At 46.9% G+C, this 11,760-nt stretch overlaps 1 protein-coding gene across 1 annotated transcript in view; it reads left to right on the forward strand.

Moving 5' to 3' along the window:
- The first annotated feature begins 261 nt into the window (after positions 1-261).
- Positions 262-11,760, forward strand: part of EMP1 (epithelial membrane protein 1) — a 20,690-nt gene continuing 9,191 nt past the window's right edge. The window contains exon 1 of the mRNA XM_017528190.2: positions 262-429. The gene's annotated coding sequence lies outside the window, so the exon portion shown is untranslated. The remainder of the gene's footprint in view (positions 430-11,760) is intronic.

Genomic DNA, 11,760 nt, shown 5'->3' on the forward strand with positions numbered 1-11,760 from the left:
CCTTTTTGGTGAGGAGGAATGGGCTTCAGTAAACAGATCTATTTGTGTGATCCTATTACTCATTTGAAGCAATGTCACTCCTTTTTCCACTGTGGTCTGTGTGTCTGAGTCAGAGAGAGTGTACAACAGGGTTCTTTGAATTGATGGCTCACTCCCAGCCACTCTTGACTGACTGCCAGCTTAGCAGGGCGTAGCTTACCAACAAATCTTTTTTTTTTTTTTTTAAAGCCAGACTGATTCATAGAAACTCCTTTAAAACACAGTGAAAAGAAACCGCCCATTACACACCCCAGTACACCAGCAGAGGAAACTTATAACCTCGGAAGACGGGTCCCTCCCCTCAGTGCAGCCGCGAACCTCCAGAAGAGCGGACCAGGGCTGCTGCCAGCACCCGCCACTCAGAGCTCCTCTGTCGCAGAGACCCTCTAGGTAGGACAGCTCCCAATGCTGTGGGACTCTCAGCAAACTTTCTCTGTCCTTTCAACAGCTCTCCTTCTTCTGACCTCATCTAAGCTTTACTTTTTCTTTTTTCCTTCGCTATTTTTCTATGATTCTCTAAGAACCAAGTCCTTGAAACTTTTGGCTTAAAGTGAATACACAGACAAATTTTTCCAGAAAGTTCAGAAAAGTGCATTTTGAGGACGTAGTCTGGGGAAATCAGCTGGATGGGGCTAAAATCTTGTCTGGCAGTGACTGGGTTCTCGATTCAGGTTATCGATGGAGCAGGGACTTTGAAACAAACCGGGATAGGATACTGTTTACGGAGGAAACAGCATGCACCTTGGAAATGGCATTGGGAACTGGCCAGATGTTTTTCAGTTCCTCCGTTTTGGTTCCGATTGCTTCAGGACTTGAGCTGTTTCTCTGCCTGCTGGTTGTTAGCTGGGATTTTTTGGGTGGCGGTGGATAGATAACTCGTTTTCAGTTTATTTTTCACATTGCTTTTCTTGCAGGTTTGCTTCTCTATTCACTTCTGTTTAAATTTAAGTATTTTTTCCTCCACACGGGATGGGAAGAGGGGGATTGGTTTGTTTAAAGAAAAACTTTGGCAGGGTGCGGTGGCTCACACCTGTAATCCTAGCACTTTGGGAGGCCAAGGTGGGTGAATCACCTGAGGTCAGGAGTTCAAGACCAGCCTGGCCAACATGGTGAAACACTGTCTCTACTAAAATACAAAAATTAGCCAGGTATAATGGCGGGTGCCTCTAATCCCAGCTACTTAGGAGGCTGAGATGGGAGAATCATTTGAACCTGGGAGGCAGAGGTTGCAGCGAGCTGAGATTGCAGCCCTGCACTCCAGCCTGGGCAGCTAAATAAGAGTTTGTCTCAAAAAAAAAAATAAAAAATAAAAAAAAAAAAGAAAGAAAGAAAGAAAAGAAAACCTTTAGAGAGAGAAAGAGAGGGAGGCAAATGGTGTTTCAAATGAAACGTGGGAGGGGTTCATTTAGTGGAAGCAGGAGCTGATGAGGATTCCAGATGACTTCTCTTGGCCAGATGTGGAGGGTGGGGGAGGCAGAAGGGAAGCTGGGTTTGGAAGAGAGGGTGGGGCAGGGGAACTTCATCTGTGCCTGAAAAAATTGTTGAGTGGCTTTGTGCTTTCACCCCAGAGAGTTGCCTTTCAGTGCCAAGTGTAAAGATGGCATATCAGAAATGATGAGAGAAATTTTGAAAGAAAGTGGATGTGGAATTTCTCTGCACGGAAGGCAGTGATTATTTTGAAATCCTTATCTTTTCTCTCTTTCCTAAAATGTGGTTGTATAAATGTGAACACACCTGCTAATCATGAGGTAAATCTGGAGGAGTGAAGAAGGGTGCTTTTTCTATTTTGTTTTTGGTGGTTGTTGTTGTTAGGTTTGCATTTCGGGTGAGTGTCTACCAAGGTGTGGCCCATTTCAACACAGATACTGGTATATTTTTTCCCCAAGTAAACAAGATGAGGAAAATGACAGGATTCAGCTTGTCTGACAAAGTGAGGCTTTTCCTTTAGAAAGGAGTGTGCTGGGAGAGAAGATTTAGATGTAATCAACCCTGTGTGAGCAGGCAATGCTCCTTGTAAAATTGCCCCAGGAGGGATGATTGTGTAGGCACCAGGGCGACACTTCAAGATGAAGGGAGCTCCCACATTTGCTTCAAGTGTTTATTATTTCCACATTACGTGGATGTGGACTAGGGAAGCCATTATTAACTCAATCGTGATGATATCCTGTGAAAATTACACAAATCTTTTAGTTCCATGCAGGTTAAAACTAATAAGTAATGTCTGTCTAAACAGCACAGGGAAAGCAGCGACAATTCTGGAGCGTAAACCATAATGCATCGCATTATTTGCAGCAGCGTTTCACCTTATACTGTAGCTTTATACACAAGAAAATATGCTACATGCTATTTCCTGGAGTTAGAAGACAATTTAAAAAACGCTATTCTGATTCCTGCTCTCGGCTCTTACCCCAAGAAGTAGTGAGAGAGTCCCTTGGCTGTGGGAGCTTTTCTGGATTTCAGCTTTGACAATACTGAAATGTGAGGGTTATTTTCTTCCTCCTGCTGCCTCCCACCCTCAGAGGCAGATCCAATTCCACCCAGACTCTGAAGAATGAGGCAGGGGTGGGGGCTGCAGGACATCCTGTCTGGCGCCCTGGTCAGAGAGCCCCCCACATTTTACATTGTTTGTGGGTACTGAACTGTCTTGGGAGTTGGCAAGAGGCCATAAAGGACCAACTCAGAGCAGATCACATCCTTAGAACCTGGCTACCTCCCAGGGCTACTGGGCAGACCACTGGGGAGAGGAAAGACATCCCTTCTGTGGATTGTGGAAAGGACTTACTGTGCCTTCCTCAGCCCTTCCTGCTTCCTCCAGAGACCAGATTAGCCCCATCCAATTCCCACCTTGTTGGTGGGCTTCATGGAGACCCACCCAGGGAATGCAGACCCTCTTGGCTTGCTCTGGGTAGCTCTAGGGATTTCAGATAGTGCCAGAGAAAGACACACTGAAGACCTAGAAAAACTTGTGGATGAGGCAAAACCTCTTTTCTGTAGACTCCAAGGAGCCTGGTGGGCACATAGTTGAAACTTGGCCACAGGAAAGGACAGGAGGCAAGTCGGTTCCATTTCATCCTTCATTTCGTTCACAGAATTCTAAATTTGGGAGGGATCTTGGAGATCAACTCATTCATTCTCCTACTGTATGCAGAATGCAGAAATCTAATTTTTACACCATCTTGAACAGATGGCCATCTTACAGATCTTAAAATTCCAGATGGGAGGAGCTCAGAATCTCAGTGTGTACCTCCATGCTCATTTCCCTTGGCAGGACAGCTCTAATTTTATTAAAATTCCTAAAATCAAGCAAAATCAACTTCCTTATAACTTCCTCATTCTGCTGGCCTGAAATGACTCAGAAAATATCTATTCTGGTTTTGTTGTTGTTGCTCCACCCAGTGATTCTTATTCTCTAAAGACTTAACCCCTACTTAATACTTAATGAATACAACTTGATGGATCTAGATTGCATTAGCTTTTCTTTTTTTTTCTTCTTCTTTTTCTTCTTCTCCTTCTTCTTCTCCTTCTCCTCCTCCTCCTCCTCCTCCTCCTCCTCCTCCTCCTCCTCCCCCCCCGCTTCTTTTGCCTAAGTCTCGGAAGAGCAGGGAGCATTTTTGAAGTTTGAAAGTATGCACATAGTCAATCATAGCCACAGAGTTTTTGATTCGGAGGTATTTCATTTTCTAAACACATGAATATGGTTTCTTCTTTAACTTCTCACATGTATGTACCTAGCTGCCTAACACAAAAGCTCAGGCCTATTTGGGACTCTCAGATGTACATACTCGGAGGGACACACCCAGTGTTGCTACCTATTAGGTCATAGTTAGATCAATCTAATACATCTAGCTTCTAGCTAGGCCTTTTGGGGATTGTCCCATAACTTGGTTCATAGTTCATGTAGCCCACGCCTATACATTGTCACCACCCATTATACTAACTATGAGAACAGGCTGTCCATCAAGTGTAGCCTCCTTCTAATTGCTGGCCAGCAATCTGGGTATCAGCCCCTAGAGAAGAGCTCATAGCCCTTAACCAGTGTAGAACTGGAATTTTCTGACCATCAGCTTCCCTTTTCCAATACGTTTCCCAGCTCTGCCCAGGTGACCTTGAATTTCTGGACCAGGGAATCCCAAATATGGTTCCAATTAGGGGTTTACTTGAATCTCCATCACCTGGCCCTGACATACACACGTCCAGAGACTACTCTTTGCAACACTGCAGTCTCTGGTGTCTTGTGTGGTTAAAACCATTTTCTTCAATTTACCCAGGAGATTCACTGATACTGAAGCAGAAAGATGAAAGGACGAACACCTGTGTGATTGCTGCTTCTCTCGCTTCCTTCTCAGCAAAATGTTGGGGTCAATGTTTTCTTTTCTGTTATGGAGATGGCATTTCCCTGGAACTACAATGGACTCCTCTCTGTTGGTGCCCTTGGCCTTATGTGGCTGTGGCAGTCTTTCTATTTGCTGAGCCTCTTTCACGAATTATTTCTTCAAACAGGGCAGTTAACATAGAGAGCCCTTTCAGCACCAGTTAAAACTGTGGCAAGAATCCTGGAGCAGATGGAAGACAGCTGACTGGGAAGACAGAGGGGCGGGGTGCTGTCTTGACTCTGCTGTGTAACCACAGGCAAGGCGCTTGTCTCCTTGTTTTTGGAAGTTGAACTCACTGGTTCTTTCAGACCCCTTATGGCTCTGAGATTCGAAGATTCAGCCAAGCATGGTCATCCCAGGTACTTGGGAGACTGAGGTGGGAGGATCACTTGAAGCCAAGAGTTTGAGACCAGTCTGGGCAACATAGTGAGATCCTGTCTCTAAAAGGAAAATTTTAAGAAGCAGGGCATGGTGGTGCATGCCTGTAGTCCCAGCTACTCGGGAGGCTGAGGCAGGAGTATTGATTGAGCCCAGGACTTTGACGCTGCAGTGAGGTATGACTACGATTGCACTCCAGCCTGGGTGACAAAACAAGACCCTGTCTCTAAAAACAAACAAACAAACAAGAAAAACAAAACAATTAAGATTCTACCATTTCTATTTTGAGAAATCCCTTGGGCTGACGCTGACAGCTAGTTTAATCCATAAAAAGTTGGTAGACTAGTGAAACAAGGCAATGCGCAGCATTGAAATGGGCATTTTACAGAGGATTCTTGGCTCCTAGGTGCCTTGAGGACCCACGCAGCCTCCTCTGCCCCATCTACTCAGAGATTCTTTTGGCATGGTGGTCCCCGGACTTACTCTCAGGTAGCCACAAGAATTCATCCAGCACTAGGACTAAAAGAAAGAGGCTTGAGTAATTAAACGTAAAGGGTGCCAGCTCAGATGAGGAGGGCAGGCTGGGTCCGTGAAGACATTGACAGCAGCAAAGCATTCACCAGCAACCGAATCAGGCTCAGGGAGAAACTGAGCTGGCCCTGGGAAAGAACCTCCACCCTCTTCTCCAGGAGGGAGACCTTGCAGCATGAAGGTGTGGTGCACAGTTGTGGACAGGAGCCAGTGAGGAACAATTTGAGAGGAGGAAGGGGAAGGTGCAACCAGGACAGGAGGGAGGGAGGGAGAGCAGGTGGGACGCTGTTTCCCAGCCTGTGTGTTGAGGGAGGAGGCAGGCAGAAAGACCTAGAATCGTAGAAAGAACTAGGTGGATAGAGAAAGACAGAAGGGGGCAAAAGAGTAAGAGAGAAGTGGTGAGGATGTTCCCCCTCCTATCCTTCTGCTCTTTTTTGGGGACCACTCATCCTCAGTGTTTCAGGACAGTCCTTCGGTCAAAATCCTGTTCTTTGTCCCCTGTGAAGAATCTTTTGTTGCATCGTCTACGTCTTGTTTTTTCAGGATAGTTGGCACCTCCTAGGTTTCATTTGAGTTTCCATTACATGTGCCCACCAGGCTGGAACCTCTTCAGTGTTTCTCTTCTTCCAGGTCAGATCAGAGCTGAGAGCAAAATGGGGTCCTTGATCCTTAGACCTCTCATTTCAAAGAATTAAAGACCCTACTCCAAGAGGCTGGAGAAGGGGAGGTGGAGAGAGGTTTGCTACCCTCAAACAACAAGTTTGGGGCAAGCCAGTGTGTTCACGTTGACCTCAAAGAAAGTTCTGAAGCTGAGACCTGGAGCTGCTTCCCTTTACTGAAAGACAGTCTCCACGCCTGGGTGGGTCGGGGACTCCTGTGCTGGGGTGGGGCCCAGGGCTGAGGGTTAGAAGCTTGCTGGGAGTTTGCAGGGGTATCTGGTTCGGGCCTGCGGTAGCCAGCAGGGTGGGCCCTCTCAGCAAAACGACAGGGAGAAGCAGTGGCCTTTGAAAACCCTATGTTTTTACCATTGGCACTGTTTTGGGGGTATATGTGGAGTCTCTGATTAACTCAGAGAGGGTAGGAGGAAAAAAGGAAACAGTAGATCTGGTAGAAGTTCTAGAACAAGAGATGGGAGAGAGAAAACATTTCCACCCTGGCCTGGAAGGCATGAAACAGTGGCTTCAGTTCTGATTTGAGTCCGTTTCTCCTCTGAGGACATGCATTTCCTTCTTGTCAAGGGTTGGACTGAATGACCTCGATGCCTCTAAACCTCTAAAGAATGAATTGCAGTGAGGCCCTGAGCCCACCGATGGGTCTGGGGTGTCTCCAGGCGAGGGGCCTCCCCTCCCAGCTGCTGCCCTCCAGGAAGCTGCAGCTTTGCTGGTTCAAGCATGTTGCCGCCATCTACTGTTGGTCCCGCCCAAGCGCCGCTGGGCCCGGCCACACCTAGGTTTTCTTCCCAAACCCATAGTTATTATCTTGGCAACGTCTCCCTTGAAGACATTCCGGCTGCCAGAACACTCCTTTGTCAGAAGCAGAAGGCAACGGACGCTTCCGTCCTCACCCAGGGAACATTGCCCGATCCCTTGACCAGCTGCAGTCTGGGGGCGTGGGCTGGGCCCCGCTTCACAGCCCGGGTCTGGCCTCTGTCTTTGCAGATGTTGCCCAGATCCACCCCCTCCCCTGGACACAAAGGAGGACAAGCGGAAATAAGAGAGAGAGGCTATTCTCCTTGGGAGCATTTGTAAAAACAATACTCATCCCGCTTGTTTGCTTTTAGCCTAACTGTTGGTCCCCAGGCTCTGCCAGAGAAGCCTAAAGCCCATTTCTCTGGCCGGAGCCTCTCATTTTACACAGAGGAAGAGACCAACCTAACCAGGAAGAGTGCGGCCCCCAGCTCTGTGCCTGGCACAGGGCTTCAGCCCTCTCTCACCCTGTGAGTTCTACAGGTCACAGTTCAGACACGGCGGGGCCAGGTTGGAGCTGAAAAGCCCTGCTCTGTGCTACTTTGTACTCTGTGCCTCTAGGAGCCACTGACCAGAGAGGTTATGTGAATTTTCCAAAGTCAGCAGTTGGTCAGAGGCAGATTTATTATGAAAATCTGATTCTCTTTCCCTCCTACAGTGGTTTACCCCACTCCCAACCCATCCCTCGGCTTCTCATCCCTAACTATGTGAGACTCTGTACTAGTCTACATAGCACCAAACACGACTTGCTGTGTAATAACCCCCATTTAAGATAGCCTGCATTTGGGAGATGAAAAAAATAATTGTTTTCCCTGCAGCATGCTGGTCCCTATTACTTTTGCTGCTTGATTGTTTGGTGATGTTTCTCCTGGTCGTAAAATCTGCTCTGTATTTTAAAACTTCAAGTCCTACCTGAGGTTCCTTCCTTCCACACCAAACATGAGCTATGCAGAGGCCGGAGGAAACAGCCCTTGAGAGTCCTTTTTCTCCCCATGTTTTGCACGAAGAAATTAATGCCCTACTTTCCCACCCCTGCATAAAAACAATCTTGAGAATGGAAAAGTACATTTGACATAAAACAACAAAAACAAGGTCTCATCCACTCCGCCTGCCTTTAATGCCAGCCTTTTCCTCCTCCAGCCACATCCTCTCTGGCTGCTCCCAGAAGGGAGCGCTTCCTTTTCTGCTTTTGCGTTACATGGGCATCTATTTTGCCAACCCAAATGATCTTTTATGGAAAACAAACACAGCAAAACCAAACCAACGAAAGCCAAGTGCTCCCGACATGCACAGAGGGCAGAAAGGCTTTTGTGCCACCCTGCATGGTGTCCTTAGGAAGGAGAGGCAGCTGCGGAGTTTCAGGTGTCACGTTGGGGAAGGTGGTGTGGGGACAGTTGACTCATGGGGGTCGCATGACCAGAAGCCACTGCGCCTCTCATCTCTCCTCGTACCTTGGAGGAAGCGCCACATCTTTGGTCAGATGCTGTGAGAAGGCTTTCCTCAAAGTTTACAGTTATCCAGAAAGAGATCAGAATTTCATTGCTGGAAAAACATCAGCCAACAAAAAGACAGGGAGTGTCTAGTAGTATTCTCTGGACCGTGTTATGACTTGACTGAGATTTTAAGATCTAGGGTGAGGGCCTCTAGTGAATCTTCTGATAACCCGGTAGTTCTGCTGTGAAGACAACCATGAAGAGTTAGTCTAGTTGGGTAATCTCACGGGTGGAACTAAAGGTGGTGTGCTCATTGCCAAGAGCACGCTCGGACGTATTGTCAGAAAAATCTTTCTAACAGGGAGGGGATCCTGGTAGGTAGTGAGCTCCCCAGGACTGAAGGAGTTTAAACATGATTTAGATAGTTCTTGGGTTTAGATTTGTAGATGACTTTCTTGAATTGAAAATGAATTTTAAAGACCTCCCTCTTCAGTCCTGAGATTCTATAATTCAAAGAAGTAGAGAGAAAGGTTAAATCTGCAGACAAACTAGTGTTTAGAAATTTAAGATATTTTCTTTGCATTCACGTATTTCCTCTTGAAAAAAAGGCAACACGCACATATATACCCTTGTATATTCCAATGATCTCAGGACATAGTCACATATTTACATAGGTATTTCTATAGAAATATATCACAAAGTTTGCATGCAATAAGATACGCAAACCTAGTTGTAGTAAAGTATTAAACAATTTCTGAAAAACAATAAAGGACTAAAGTCCATGTATGATTAAAAAAAAGGAAATATTTTCCCTCTAGAATTCTGTGTTTATTATGAAGTCTTCAGTCATTTTGACATTATTTTTCCATAGGGAAGAAAATATGGCCATCCTTAATTCATTTATTTGTTCCTTGAATGGATATTTATATGGTACCTGTCATAGGCAAGACTCTCCCTTCGGGGACTTAAACTCTTAGGGCTGCCATCAGTGGTTTTAGTAAAAAGCTATGTAAGGGCAATAGAATAAGAGAGGGAGAAACTACTTCTAACCTATGGATCTGGGAAGGCTTTTCAGAAGAGGTAGGATTTTGGCTTGGTTGAAAAGAATTTGACAGGCTGTCTCTGAAAGAATACAAAAGCAGGGCTGTTATTCTTGGAAACCAAACTCCTGGGATTGCAAAGGCTGGCTAGAGGTGTTTGGAGCCTCTTTCCTGGTGATTGGTGGTGGTAGTGGTGGGGTTCAGAGGTTCTTGAGCAGGGGAGCGCCATGGTCAGATAACCCAGTAGTGGGTAGGAGATAGGTTGGAGGGGAGGAGTTCAGAGACAGGGTCATGGGCGAGGCTGATGTCACGGTCAGGCTAAGACCTGAACTGGACAACGGCAATGGGAATGGAATGGAAGGAAGGATGCAAGATAAGTAATGGAGGTAGAAGCTCAGGGCAGGACTGTGATGTTTTGGGCAACAAAAGTGGACTGAGGGGAAGGGAAGATAGGACATTTGGCAGTGGCCATTACTGCTCCTTCTCCCCAGAAAAACCTGGTCTGTCTTAAGCTGCCAGGGAAATGCCAGCCAGATCCATCCCCTGCTACTTAGAAAGCTCTCTTGTGCCCTCTTGTAGAGAAGAAGGTCTCCACGATGCCTTTCATCTGGGAGAATCTCACCCACTCTCAAATGAATCATGGAAATTCCGCCTGTGTTGGCCTCGTCTTGAGCCGCTGATTTCTGAGCATGCTCGCCACCTCCCCCGACCCCTCAGCTCAGGCTAATTCTTCAGTGACTCAAGCCCCAGGATTCTGACCACTTTCTTCACTGGAGAAGTGGGTTTCTGGTTGCTCTATTCTATTGCATTGTTCCTAGTCATTGTGCCTTAGACCACTCTTAAAAGGATTGCTGCTGCCTCAAGGCCTTATGGCAGTTCAATAAGCACAGGCTTCTGCACAGAGGGTATCTGATTCCTGGCTTAGCAATCACGGAGCCAAATTATGCACCTCTAAACTTCCCTTCTCTTCCTTAGGAGTCAATTATTCTCAAAGCCTCTGCAGAATTAGTTACCCACCAGAAAAGGAAAGGCTCCCATGGGGGCCTGAGTAATTTTTCACCCGTCAAAGAACCCTCAGTGTTAGGGCTGCCTGAACAAAGGCCACAAGGCAATGTATGGCAGTCTCAGGGCTATGTTCCTTTGATTCTTTCGCGCGCGCGCGCGTGTGTGTGTGTGTGTGTGTGTGTGTGTGTGAGGGAGAAGCCAATAAAGATTTAAATAGGTGGCGATAACTTGAGATGGTGGTTATTCCTCTTTCCCTTCTCTCATATCTCATAGTAGTCCTTTAGAGCTACAGTCACCTGCAATTTTAATCCTCAGGGTTATGTCTTCTCCTCCCCTCCCCTCTCCTCCCCTCCCCTCTACTCCCCTCTTCTTTTTTATTTGAGACAGAATCTTGCTCTGTCACCTGGGCTGGAGTGCAGTGCTGTGATCTCGGCTCACTGCAACCTCCACTTCCTGGGTTCTAGCGATTCTCCTGCCTCAGCCTCCCAAGTAGCTGGGTCTACAGGCGTGTGCCACCACGCCCAGCTAATTTTTTGTATTTTTAGTAGACAGGGGTTTCACCATGTTAGCCAGGATGGTCTCAATCTCCTGACCTCGTGATCCGCCCGCCTCGGCCTCCCAAAGTGTTGGGATTACAGGTGTGAGCCATCACGCCCAGCCTTCTTTGTTTTTTTGAGATGGAGTTTAGCTCTTGTTGCCCAGACTGGAGTGCATGGTACAATCTCAGCTCACTGCAACTTCCACCTCCCAGGTTCAAGCGATTCCCCTGCCTCAGCCTCCCAAGCAGCTGGGATTACAAGCATGTGCCAACAAGCCTGGCTAATTTTTTTGTATTTAGTAGAGACAAGGTTTCACCCTGTTGGTCAGGCTGCTCTTGAACTCCCTCAAGTTATTTCTACTAACTATCATAACATTTTCTGTTAGCTAAGAACTTTATCTAAATACTGAATGGTCAGTGTTCATGAGGTTTGCATTAGAGATAGGAGCACAAAGACACCTCTGCTGTAATGTGGTCTAGGCAATGTGGGAAGAAAAGGAGGAACAGTGGTCAGAAACAAAAGACGGTGGTCAGAGGCAGGGAACGGCAGGCCTGTCCATCAGGACAGAAAGAAGAACAGCAAAGGCATATCAGAGTGCATGTGTGGTTCCAAAGTGCTGATCTCCATTTCTCTTAACAATTACTTCTCTCCAGAGTCAACACACATGGCTCCTATACCTTTCTCAGTTTTCCACCCAGCCCCTGACTGCCCTTGTGCCACGTATGTGAGGTATGTGAGGCTTAAGAAGGAGATCATCCTCCACTCACAGTGGCGGGTCCAGAAATGTGTTCCTGGCATCCCGCACAGAAGTCAGTGGACAGCCTGTTCTTTAAGAATGCAAGGACGCCGGGCGCAGTGGCTCACGCCTGTAATCCCAGCACTTTGGGAGGCCGAGGCGGGTGGATCACAAGGTCAAGAGATCGAGACCATCCTGGTCAACATGGTGAAACCCTGTC

The sequence above is a fragment of the Cebus imitator genome, unplaced genomic scaffold (assembly GCF_001604975.1).
Source record: "Cebus imitator isolate Cc_AM_T3 unplaced genomic scaffold, Cebus_imitator-1.0 Scaffold2, whole genome shotgun sequence".
Lineage (NCBI taxonomy): Eukaryota > Metazoa > Chordata > Mammalia > Primates > Cebidae > Cebus > Cebus imitator.